This window comes from Panthera leo, chromosome B2 (assembly GCF_018350215.1).
Source record: "Panthera leo isolate Ple1 chromosome B2, P.leo_Ple1_pat1.1, whole genome shotgun sequence".
In the NCBI taxonomy this organism is placed as follows: Eukaryota; Metazoa; Chordata; class Mammalia; order Carnivora; family Felidae; genus Panthera; species Panthera leo.
This window is the reverse complement of record NC_056683.1, coordinates 46,916,798-46,930,249: the sequence shown is the minus strand read 5'-3', so window position 1 is coordinate 46,930,249 and position 13,452 is coordinate 46,916,798. Positions and strand designations below refer to the sequence as shown.

Here is a 13,452-nt window from a genome sequence, read left to right as displayed (position 1 = left end):
GGCTGGCTGGCTCAGTTGGCAGAGCATGTGACTCTTGATCTCAGGGTCATGAGTTCAAGCCTCATGTTAGGCAAGGAGCCTACATAAAAAAAAAAAAAAGAGGGGCCTCTGGGTGGCGCTGACTTTGGCTCAGGTCATGATCTCATGGCTCATGAGTTCAAGCCCCATGTTGGGCTCTGTGCTGACATCTCAGCACCTGGAGCCTGCTTTGGATTCTGTCTTCCTCACTCTCTGACCTTCCACTGCTCATGCTCTGTCGCTCTGTCTCTCTGTCTCTCTGTGTCTCTGTCTCTCTCAAATATAAATAAACATTTAAAAAGTTTTTTAATTAAAAAAAAAAAAGATGTATGATGAAATCAGGAGGGACACACTCAAGCAACCATCTTCCCACTTAAATAAGGTATAAAGGTGTGATTCCATGTACTTGACAATTTGGTAATGTTACATTTGCCTTTTGAAGATGAAAAAGTAAACTCTTAAGAGCTGATACTTCTCATTTTGTTCTTTATAACCCTCATATCTTGAGAAAGCGCGTGTTTAAGTGATGTTTGTTCAGTGGATAAATGAATAAATAATTGAATAAATGAACAAATGAGTAAAATCAGTCTCAAAAAAGCAAGGGAATTTTTATTATTTATCCTGTTACTCATTTATTCAATAATAATTTGTGGAGCAATTGCTATGCACCAGACTCTATAAATCTGTAAATACAAAGTAATATAAGACAAAGTCCTTGACCTCAAGGGAAAAAAAATATCTATCTATTGCCTATCTATCTATCTATCTATCTACCTATCTATCTATCTATCCATCCATCTATATCAACCAGGAATATAGCTAGTGGATCAGGGATAGACTAAAGTGTGAAGAGAGCTAGAATGGTAGCATACACAGAGTGTCATAAATAAGAGAGAGGAACCTAAGTAAAATTCAAGGAAAACTTGCCAGAAAAAAATGCATTAAAAAAGCATACAATTAGGCAAAGAGTGATTTAAGACTCAACTCTATTGAAATAAAGCCAAAACTCTTTCCCCTGGAGAGTACTTTGTTTATGAAATGAAAGATTAGAAGTCTGCTCAATCAATTCTTTCTTCTTCTTTTTGAAGATAGAAGTTATTTGTGTGTGTGTGTGGGGGGGGGGGGTTACATGTATGTGAGTTGGTGGGATAGGTCAGCTGGAGAGAGTAGCAAATGAGGGGAGTTAACAAACTCACGAACTGTCAGATCTCTCTAACCTGTACCTTATTTCCTAAATCACCCACCTCTATCTTGTCTACTCCTAAACCTATGTTCTGTCCATTTGGGGGGCACAGAATCCAGTCTTTTCTAACTAATAACCTTAGCTCTTATCGTGGTCTTATTTCAATGTGTATTCACCAGAAATCTCTCAGAATAATATCGACCCCAGTGTTGTCCAACCAAAATGAGAGCAGCTATGGGAGCCTCCAACCAGTGCATCTTGTCCTTGTTAACCAGACATAGACACTTCCTGTAGGGGACCTCATCTGACAATAAGTACTGATCTGCCAGGCCCACTTTTGGACAAAGTCCTTTTTGGGGGAGTGCCCATGAGTAATCCAGGTCTTGAATTTAATTCGTACTTAGTCTTTCACTATTTCAGTATCTTTGGAAAAGTATTTTAGTTTTCTGCATCTCTTTACTCACCTACTAAAAGATATAATACCAACTCTGTGGAGTAATTTTGAGGATGAATAGTGACATTTTGACACTTAGGGACACTTAATAAAAATTAGAAGAAAGTTAAATCATCTTAATATTCTTTAAAATTGTTAAGGAATTTACATTAACAGGGGCTTTTCCATAAATTATCCAATTTTGCTCTTGCAATGGCCCTCTGGGTTAGGTATTATCACTGAGGAAGCTGAAATTTTGGCCAAGGGAGCTGAGGTTCAAACATAGATCTTGTAACTTCAAATACTGATTTTTTACAAACAACTCCAAACGCTTCCTCTGAAAATTAAGTCGTAAAAGCACAGAGAAATGAATGTCTCATGGTGGAATATCAAGCATTAGTAAAAAGATTGTGGGAGAGATTTTGGCACCACATAGCCAGCAGCTTACCCCAGCATTGAGTGAATTCCATCAGACCTAGGGAAGAGCATCTTAGACATGAGCATTCTGCCACAGCTGCCTGAATCATGAAGACTGTGGGGATATTTTAACCTCCAGCATCTAGAATTTGTATATAGTTCTCCTAAGAACCCATTTATAGCAATAAAAAAAATCGGAATTTATTATCCTTCAAATTTTGTCCATTTCCTGATTTCCATATATGCATTAGATAAAATGATGTATGATGTGGAAGACACTTTTCTGGTCACGAGGGATATCAGTACTTACCTTGAAAAGGAGCCATTCTTGCATTCTCTTTTCTACACATGGTATAATTTCAAGAACCAGAGCAATATTGGTCCGTAAAAATAAATAAAACCCAAACAAATGCCTGATCTGTTCCCCTGGTCAAGTTTACACATCTCTGCTCCAAAGCATTGAACTAGGCCGAGACTTGCATTTTGCTTAATCGATTTTTTATGAAAACCCATTGAGTGCCTGTAGGTCATGATCTCACGGTTCGTGAGTTTGAGCCCCGAGTTGGGCCAGAGCTGACAGAGTGGAGCCTGCTTGGGATTCTTTCTCTCCATCTCTCTCTGCTTCTTCCCTGTGTACTCACACTTTCTCTCTCTCTCTCTCTCTCTCTCTCAAAATAAAAAAATAAAGAAAGAAAAAATAATGTAAATTACACACACACACACACACACACACACACACACACACACACACAGGAGCACCTGGCATGATATCCAGCACTCAGGCAGTTAGTTCTGGAGACAAAAGTTTCAAGTCCCATCTTATTTCTGTCTTTCAGTAATTAAAGCTCCCATCTACTCCGAAGAGTTTGTTTGGATATGAAAGTCAATACGTTTTTAAAAAAAGATTTATTCTTGGGGCACCTGGGTTGCTCAGTTGGTTAAGTATCCCACTTTAGCTCAGGTCATGATCTCACAGCTGGTGGGTCTGAGCTCCATGTTGGGCTCTTTGCTGACAATTCAAAGCCTGGAGTCTGCTTAGGATTCTGTGTCTCTGCCTTGCTCTGCCTCGCTCTGCCCCTCCCTGGTGCTCTCTCTCTCAAAAACAAATAAACATTAAAAAAATTAAAAATTAAAAAAAAGATTTATTCAAAAAGTTTAGCTGATATTTTTGTCAATTTTTCATCAACATAAATCTGAATGTCTGCTTTCTGCACATTTTATCTTATTATCCTCCTGAAATGAAATCTATTAAAGTAGGACCAAATGTCCTCAGAAAATATTTGAATATTTTGCTCTCTACCTCCTTGAAATAAAGAGACTTCTGTAAGTTTTTGAAATATTTTTATTTTGAAACAATCTGAAGCTTTCAGAAAAAGAAGTACAGTACAAAAAACTGTGTTTTCTGGAACCATCTAAGTTTCTGACTTCATTGTCCCTGTATAGTTCCTATAAACAAATATTCTCTAAACCAAACCACAACCATCAAAACTAGGGAAATAGCTTTGCCAAATTATGACCATTGTCAGCTTGAGCTCCTGTACCAAAATACACCAGGCAGCTTAAACAACAGAAGTTTATTTTCTCACAGTTCTGGAAGCAGGAAAGTCCAAGATGGAAGTGTCAGCCTATTTGGTTCCTGGTGAACATTCTCTTCCTGTATTATAGATGTCTGCCTTCTCTCTGTGTCCTCACATGGCTTTTCCTAGGTGTGGGGAGAGAGAGAGAGAGAGAGAGAGAGAGAGAGAGAGATCCCTTTTTCTTCTTTTAGGGTCACAATTCCTATCAGATTAGGACCCTGCCTTTTGACCTCATGTAACCTTAACTATCTGCTAAAAGCTCTATCTCCAAATACAGTCACATTGGGGGTTAGGGCTTCAACATATAAATTTGGTGTCAGGGTTCGGGGGATACACATAGCAACTATTAAATCTTAAACCCTCCCCATTCAAGTTTCACCAAATGTCCTAATGATATCCTTTGTAGCAAAAGAATGCAGCTCAGAATCACATTTTGCGTTTACTTGTTATTTCTGTCTAATCCCTCTATCTGTAACAGTTCCTCAGTCTGACTTTCATGACCTTGACGTTTTTGAAAATTATAGGCCATTTTTTTTTTGTAGAATGCCCCCAATTCGGGTCTCCCTGAGGTTTCCTAATGGCTAGATTCAAGTTATACAACTTTTACAGCAGTATCACAAAAGTGAACTTACATACACTCATTTCATCCCATCAGGTAGAACTTGTTTTTGAGCTTGCTCTATTGCCAATGATCGTTTGATCACTGATGAGGGTGGTACCTCTTTCTCCATTTTAAAGTTTCTTGTTCTTACTTTTGTCATTAATATTGTTTTGTAGGAAAACAATGTGATATGCCCCATTCCTCCTCAATCTTTTAATTTTTATTTATTTATGTCAATAGAGACTCATGAATTCTTATTTTATTCAACTGTTTACATTATAGTTATTACTTGTTGTAATGGTAAAATTGTCCCAGATTTGGCAGGTGGAAGACTACTCAGGCTGGTTCCTATGTCCTTCTGATGTGGTGCTTATCTTGTACTTGTCTGGTTCCAGCTCTTCAACCAGTCTTTTCTCAAAATCCTGGTTCCTTTTAGTGGTACAGAGATTCCCCAGCTTATGATGGTTTGACTTATGATTTTTCAATTTTATTTTATTTATTAAATTTTTTTTTTACATTTATTTATTTTTGATAGGCAGAGAGAGACAGATCACAAGTGGGGGAGGGGCATAGAGAGAAGGAGACACAGAATCCGAAGCAGGCTCCGGGCTCTGAGCTGACAGCACAGAGCCCGACGCGGGGCTCAAACTCACAAACCGCGAGATCATGACCTGAGCCGAAGTCGGTCGCTCAACTGACTGAGCCACCCAGGCGCCCCTGATTTTTCAATTTTAAATGGTGTGAAAGCAATACACAGTCAGTAGAAACCATACTTTGACTTTGGAATTATGATCTTTCTGCAGCTAGTGATACACAGTCTGATCACCTCTCCTTATGCTGGGTAGCTACAGCGCAGCTCCCAGTCAGGTGTGCGATCCTGAGGGTGGAAAACCAGTTATAACCACTCACCAATTCTGTCCCCATGCAACTATTCTGTTTTTCACTTTCGATACAGAATTCCACAAGTTACAATGAGATATTGAACATTCTATTATAAAATAGGTTTTGTGTTAGATGATTGTGCCCAACTATAAGCCTACTGTTATTTTGAGGACATTTTTGTTTGTTTGTTTTGGACAGAGAAAAAGCGTAAGGGAGAAAGGGGCAGAGAGAAGAGAGAGAGAGAGAAGTGGGGCTCACCTGGGCCTTGTGTTTTTTTTTTTTTTTTTTTTAATTTTTTTAACGTTTTATTTATTTTTGAGATAGAGAGAGACAGAGCATGAACGGGGGAGGGGCAGAGAGAGAGGGAGACACAGAATCGGAAGCAGGCTCCAGGCTCTGAGCCATCAGCCCAGAGCCCGACGCGGGGCTCGAACTCACGGACCGCGAGATCGTGACCTGAGCTGAAGTCGGACGCTTAACCGACTGAGCCACCCAGGCGCCCCTGGGCCTTGTGTTTTTACCTGAAGTGGGGCTGGAGCTCACCAGAAGCGGGGCTCATGCCCACCTGAAATGGGGCTTATGCTCACCTTGATGTGGGACTTGGACTCACCAATTGTGAGATCACAACCTGAGTCAAAGTCAGATGCTTAACAACTGAGACACCCAGGTGCTCTTGAGCACATTTAAGGCAGGTTAGGCTAAGCTGTGATGTTCAGTAGGTTAGGTGTATTAAGTGCCTTTTTTACCTACAATATTTTCAATTTACAGTGGGTTTATTGGAATGTGATCCCAGTGTAATTGAGGAAGATTTGTAGATTCTAAGATCTGAGAACTAAGTGTGCTCTTTGCTATTGGGATGTTGCCTCTCCAATGTTCTCTCAGTGGTTGGAGATAGAGAATATCTATGTAAGCGTATGTATGAATGTGTGCATTTGCACTATAAATGTTTCAATATGTATCTGTATCTATATGCAATGAGTTCTGCTTTAACATTTGTTTCATAGTGTGATTTTGTTCCAGTACAACTGAAATATTAAGGAACAATTTGAGCATAGCATAAATTTTGTGTTTGTTTAGACATGATTTCCTTTGCAGGAAGTACAAAATGAACACAGAAACTGCACCCAGTTGAACCAAGCCTTGTCCATGAAACACATGCATGTACACACACACACACACACACACACACACACACACACACACACCCCTAACATCTACCATCTGCTTCAACTTACTTCAGGTGCTACAGGCCATACTGGTTGCATCTGGTGTTACAATTTTCCGTCTGATATCAAATGATTCTCCTTTCACTGCTTCACAATAACTCAGAAGCTGTAATCCTTTTCACACCCACTTCCACAAGCAAATTTCTGGTCCTTTTTAAGGACCACATATTCAGTATAGTGTTTCTGTATTTCTTAGCCATTTAACATGTGCAACTGTGCTATCATTTTTACTATGTTCCAGTCTCTTTTTTTTTGAGAGAGAGAGAGTGAGAAAGAGAGAGAGAGAGAGAGAGAGAGAGCACAAGCATGGGAGGGGAAGAGAGAAAGGGTGAGAAAGAATCCCAAGCAGGCTCCCACTGTCAGCCAGAGCCCAACATGGGGCTCTATCCCATGATCAGAAAGATCATGACCTGAGCCGAGATCAACAGTTGGACACTTAACCGACTGAGCCAACCAGGTGCCCCTCCAATCTATTTTTTTTTTAAATATATCACTGATGAAGTATTTGCTCCAACCTTATTGTCCCATAAACTCTGTCTTTTCGTTGTCTGATTTTGTATGACATGAAAATTTTTAGGTATGTGCATGTCATACTATAGCAGAATTGACTCTATTCAAGACTGTAAATTCATACAAACATCTCCCATTCCAATCCAACACTCCAGTTTATTCTAACTTTCTTGTCTTCTATTTTTGGAGCCCCTTTCTCTATCAGTGACAAACCTTGTGCCTCTTATCCTTAATATGGGTATTTAATTAATCAGGCCCCAGTACGTAACCAATCTCCCCTCACTACCATTGCCTCACTACCTGTGCAGATGGCCTTACCACCCACACTTCATCATCAGGGTTCTCTTTGCATAGATGCCAACTCACCCTTCGTTAGGTTATGAGAACCCACCCTGGACCACTTGTCCATGTGGTCACTCTCTTCACTTTTCTTGGCTCTTATTCTTCCCCATGAGCAGCCCTCTTACATGGACACCTTTCTTATGTTGTACAGGCTCTCCAGCAATATGTGTTGGTCTGAACTGTTGAGTCACTCTCACCACCAGGTCTGGACATCTACCTTGTTCAGTCCCACCTGTAGCTATAGAACTGAATTGTCCATTAAAAGAAGAAATGGAAAGGGGAAGAGGAAGAAAAAGAGTTGAGATTTTTGTCAAAAGAATAAAAGATAGTGACCTATCACCCTGCAATAATGTCTTCTGGACTTGCATTACGGAATTAGCGCTATTCCATTTTATTAAAGACTTTTAATCTTACAGAAGGATCCAGGTATTATATCTGTATCAAGCCAGGACAAATTACTTTCATTCTTCTCCCAAAGTTCTAAAATGGAGCAAAATGGAGGAGGAAGTGATTGCAAAATATCACTGTATAAGCTGCTGCTTCAATACGTGATGGATGTTTAGTTTGCTATGCATTAAGGACATTTTATTTTATCCTTGATTCCAAATGTGAAGTGGCTTTTTAGTTCAGAGTGAGTTTTACATGCCCATGATGATGACATGGAACACAGTCTTACCGAGAAAATGTCGTAGAAAATGTTCCAGTTGTAGGGCCAAATGTTGTCTGTAGAGAAAATGCCCAGACCACACAGCAGTGAGCTGTACTATGGTGCTATTGCTTCCAACCTCCACCAAGAAAACGTGTAACCAGCACTCAGTTAATAACAGGGAAGTAAAAACATATATAAATGAATTGATGGAAACCTCTCCACTTATTCTTTGAATAAATTCATGGAGAAAATTAAAAATCTCAGGACAAGGTATCTTAAAGCAAAACACAATTATGTGTAAGATGAGACACTTAGTATATGTGCTGCCGAAGCGAGCACAGGATGAGACACTTAGGAGTGAGTCACAGAAGTATCTCTAGGATCTGATCTAAGAAGAATCTAGTCCAGCTCAAAACTATTCTGTTAGAAGCACTTTTTAATAATTATAATCAATTCTTTACTAAGCAACAAATGAGAATTTACATCAGATCTCACAATACACCCTTTTGAGTTTATTGGCCATAAGTATGTAAATTATAAATGTTTTACATTATGATTTGTAGATTCAGTCATTCTCAGCAAGTCTTTTAGATATCTTCAAAATGTCCTGAGTAGATCCTTTTCAGATATCATTATATCACACATAATGTTCAGCTAAAAATGCATGTCTCTGGAGTGGGCAAAATCAGGTGCAATGGCCTTCTCATTGTTCTTAATCAATATACAGTAGAAGTTCTCTTTACTGACATTTATTGTACTCAACTCATGGAATTAAGCAAGCTGTCTAGTCTATTACGGTAATCAGATTATTCAAATAATTATATGTTACCAGCTTACTTTATAATTGTTTGAATGATCCAATTTTAGCAATTTACCAATATGAAGCCTTTCTAAAACAACCCAGTTCAATATTCACTCATGTTTAAGTGTACTTAAAGTGAGTGGTAATTTCTATGTTGAATTTATTAAAAGGTACAAAGTTTGAGAGTCCTCAAGAATACCCTCAGATTCAATAATTTGTTAAAAAGACTCACAGAATCTCAGAAAAAGCACTTATGCTCACAGTTGCTGTTTATTACAGCAAAAGGATACAGATTGCAGTCAGGCTAGAAAAGAATCATACAGAACAGGTCCAGAAAAATTCCAGACATAAGCTTCCAGTTTACCTCTCCCAGTGGAGACAACTGAACAGAATGGCAATATGAAGTCCTGCCAACCAGGAAGATCTCCAAGCCTTTGTCTCCAGAGTTTTTATTTGGGCTTAGTCACATAGACATGATTGGCCACCCATATGGCTGACCTTATTCTCTACCCTTCCAGAGACTGAGCTGTTACCACATGGCCCAAGGCCACACTGTTAGCATAGACTGCTTAGGTGGCCCAAAGTCCCTAGGTAAACAAATCAAGCAGGACATTCCAAGAGCTTAGAGGTTACCTCCCACAAGCTGAGAGCAAAGGCCAGACCTTCAGCAATTATATGTTATCAATTTACTTAATACTTCTTTGAATGATGCAATTTTAGTAATTTGTTTATAGGGAAGCTTTCTGAAATTCGTTGCTCATATTATGCACTTATTCACATAAATGTAATCAGTGAAAGTGTTAATTTCTATGTTGGATATATTAGGAAGACTATAAAAACAAGTTGTTAAAACAACAAAACAAATTGCTTTTGCATTAGGCATAACTAAGACCATAGAGAGTGGCAAGCAAACAACACAAAAATCTAGAAAGACTCTTATTTAGATTCCTTGTCAAGTTCCTTTATGTTATTTAAAGAGCCTAAAGCTGAACATCTTAGACTGTGAATTTTTGGTTAGTTTATGCCAGGAAATAGATAGGAAGTTTTAATATGCAGACCCCCCAAAAAGCTCTTGGCCTTACCACAAAAGGTTGGGAAATAAATGTATATGTGTGGATCTTTATTGACTAATTGCTTTTTCTGGTTTCAAAGTTTTTCGATAACATGCCAAACATTAGATAACAGGGATTTGATAGTGTGGAATTTAATCTGAGCCCTGTGCTCCTGTAAAAAGCAAACGTTAAAGGATCCTTACCCTTTTATGTTCCAGAAAACAAGAGCTTACTGAAAACAAAACAAAACAAAACAAAGCAAAAACTACCATCCCCATAAGACTAGATAAGACTCACAAAGTCCCTTGTTTACCTATGACAAAACCAGACAGGGATCCTCCAAATCCTCTCTCTTTTTTTTTTTTTTTTTTTTTGGTCTCATTAAATTATAACCTGAACTACTTACCCACTGATCAATCAGAACAAAATGCTTGTTAGCCAAACTTGGTTAAACTTCTCTTTTACCTGCAGGGTCCTGAACATTGGTCTGCCTCCAGCTTGAGCCAGCATGCCAACCCTCCTGAGAACAGGCTGGCCTCAGAATATTCTGTGAGCTACTATCCCACCATGCCCTCCTCTCATTCCACATGAAAATATTTTCTTTCTCTCCTTCCTTTATTTCTTTCAAACTTCCTTTCTTATTTTTCTTCCTTTTCCTCTTTTATTCATTAAGAGGAATCTCTTCTGAGTCACTTCCCAGTTGTCAGCAAAATGCTGCCTCTCCCGGACCCCATCTCACCCTTTCACACTCTGGGAGTCTCTGGGAGACTCTTCTTGAGGAAGCACCCTTAGGCCTAGCCCAACTCTGAGGCACTGAAACAATGTTTTTGGTATGCTTATGCCTTATCCATTCCCAAATCATTTAAAGTGGTAAATAATACTATTTAGATTGACAGATTTGATTAAAAACCTTAAGCTCTACTCAGACAGCCTATTTCTGAAAGTTTTTGTATTTGGGTTCACATTTAAACTGAAAGATTTATTTATTGACTGTAATTACAGACAGTTTTGTGAAAATTTATCTGTTTTTAGGCTTCGCCAGCATTTGTTTCCACCAAAAACCTTTAAGCTGTTTATTGTACATCTTGAGATGTTTTCCCTAGACAGGGGAGGATATGATACTGTACTTTAATTTATTTTTTTATTTTTTTTTACATTTATTTATTTTCGAGAGACAGAGAGAGACAGAGCACAAGTGGGGGAGGGACAGAGAGAGAGGGAGACACAGAATCCGAAGCAGGCTCCAGGCTCTGAGCTGTCAGTAAATGTTTATTTATTTGAAAAAGAGAGCACTAGATGGGGAAGAGGCAGAGAGAGAGGGAGACACAGAATCCGAAGCAGGCTCCAGGCTCTGAGCTGTCAGCACAGAGCCCAATGTGGAGCTCGAACTCACTAACTGTGAGATCATGACCTGAGCCGAAGTCAGATGCTCAACCGACTGAGCCACCCAGGTGCCCCTGATACTGTACTTTATACTAATCCTTAGATGTAAGGATTTTATCAGAACTAAACAAATACATTCAAGGGCCCTAATTCATTAATCAGGTGGCCATCTTCATGAATAACTGGTTACATTTTTCTATATTTACAGATTGTTGGATAGCCCAAACTCCAATTTTATTTGATCTCCAAGAAATAATCTTGGAGAAATTTGATATTCTGGTGTCCAAAAAATGGTCCACAGAAGTGACTTCCTAAGTGAAATAGTAAGAGAATCATGCTTACAGTTTTGAATGTAGTGAGAGAGGTGGGTGTGTGGATTAATAATAATAGTACATTTTATAAAGAATCAACCATTTACATAATAACTTTTCATCTATGACTCACCAGAATGGAACAAATTTTGGGGGGTGAAATTGCTCTTATCTTTTAAGTAGGAATTCTGGTAATCTAATGCCCTATGAATATAGAAAGCATGCCCAATCATTAACAAAGGTAGATAACTGGTCAGTAAATCAGATTGTTTTCATAGATTTATTTTAATTTTGATAAATCCTCTAGATGAATCCGAGAGTTTAAGTAGCTTGCCACAAAAGACAAAATTAAAAGCAGGATCTGAAATCAAATTTACATCTGCTTGGTGCCAAAGGCCACGCTTGTTTTTTCTCATTATGCCGTATGTTATGCATCAAGAGCTGTATAATAGGCTTCCGACCCTCCTTAGGCCCAGAAATTAAATACCATAGTATAATATTGGGGTACATGGTAAACTCTCAGTAATAATAATAATAAACAATCATATTTCAAGTTATCAAAAGTATCTTCCTTGAGGGATGACCCTCCATTCCCCATCAATTTAAAAGCATGATAATAACCTATACACTCTTTCTCCTAAAATAAGAGCTTTGGAATCGGGAAAACTTGAATTCTCTCACTTACCAACTATGTGACCTTGGGCTAATCATTTAACTTCTTAAAGCTTCAGTTTCCTCATTTGTAATATTGGAATAATATTAACATCACTGGGATCTATTATTATATACTGAATTGCCTATTATTGTATCAAAATTTGAAAAAATCAGCTACAAGTTATTTTAATTCCAGACACACCCACTTTGATCTGATTGGACTGTCTCTCTTGGTCTCTCCCTCTACTCTCTGTTTTAGAAAAAGAGCCTACTTGACAGTAACACTGTTAAGTGTGGATGCCATTGAAAACATGGCTCTGAAACTAATGGTCACTTTCCATGCCCTTTGTTTTGTGCCTGTAGCTGCCCCTTTTAGACTATTCAAAAGTTCAAGACTTGGTTCAAGAAAGTTTTCATTACTGCCTGCCCAGACAGGACTATTTGGAATTGTGTTCCAGGCATCCAAAGCCACACCAAGCAGAGGAGTCAAGTAACTGTGTACAAAACACTTAGTATCATGGCATTAAGCCATCTGGCATAAAGAGTATTGTGAAGCAGCAGCCGTAAGTCCTGATTGCAGCTCTGTTAGGAAAAAGCTGCATGACCCTGGCTCAATCTGAACCCTCTGGGTCTCAATTTACTTATTTACAAAATGACAGAATTTGGTACATATAGTCACTCAGTTCCCCAAATTCTAAGTTACTAGGAATGACTCTCCAAAAATAAAGTGTTCAGAAGATTTTTCAATCATTTATTTGCTTATTTATTTATTTATTTATTTTTATTTAAGTTTATTTATTTTGAGAAAGAGAACCCGCATGTGAGCAGGGGAGGGGCAAAGAGAGGAGAGAGAGAGAGAGAGAGAGAGAATCCCAAGTAGGCTCCATGTTGTCAGCACTGAGCCCAACACAGGACTCCATCCCAGAAACCATGAGATTATGATCTTAGCCAAAACCAAGAGTCAGATATTTAACTGACTGAGTCACCAGTTGCCCCTATTCATAAATTTAAATTTTTTTAGTGCCAGGCACTGTTCTAAACATTGTGCCAGGCACTGTTCTAAACATTGTTGATTCCACCGTAGGGGAGGGGGATGAAAATAGAGTCCTCACTTTCAAGAAATTTAAATTCCTTGAAGACAATGAATGATAAACTAAAAAGTAAATATAGAATACGATGGCAACTTGTAGGACACTTGAAGAAATATTGTTATCAAGAAGGCAATATATAAAAAATTGTTCAGTTTAAACTATTAAACTAGTTCCTTACTCACAGTCATTCCAACACAAAAAGGAAAGAGAAATATTTCTTTCTTGAGCAAATCCACTAGAATGAGCTATATCCCAGATGCATGGTTAAAAGTCAATAGCACATGAGGCACCTGGGTGGCTCAGACAGTTGAGCATCCAACT

The 13,452-nt window shown here is 38.5% G+C and overlaps 1 non-coding gene across 1 annotated transcript; it reads left to right on the top strand.

Annotated features, from left to right (window-relative positions):
• Nucleotides 1–73, top strand: TRNAK-CUU. The gene has a single exon. It is a non-coding gene; the product is annotated as a tRNA-Lys (tRNA).
• The last annotated feature ends 13,379 nt before the right edge of the window (nt 74–13,452 follow it).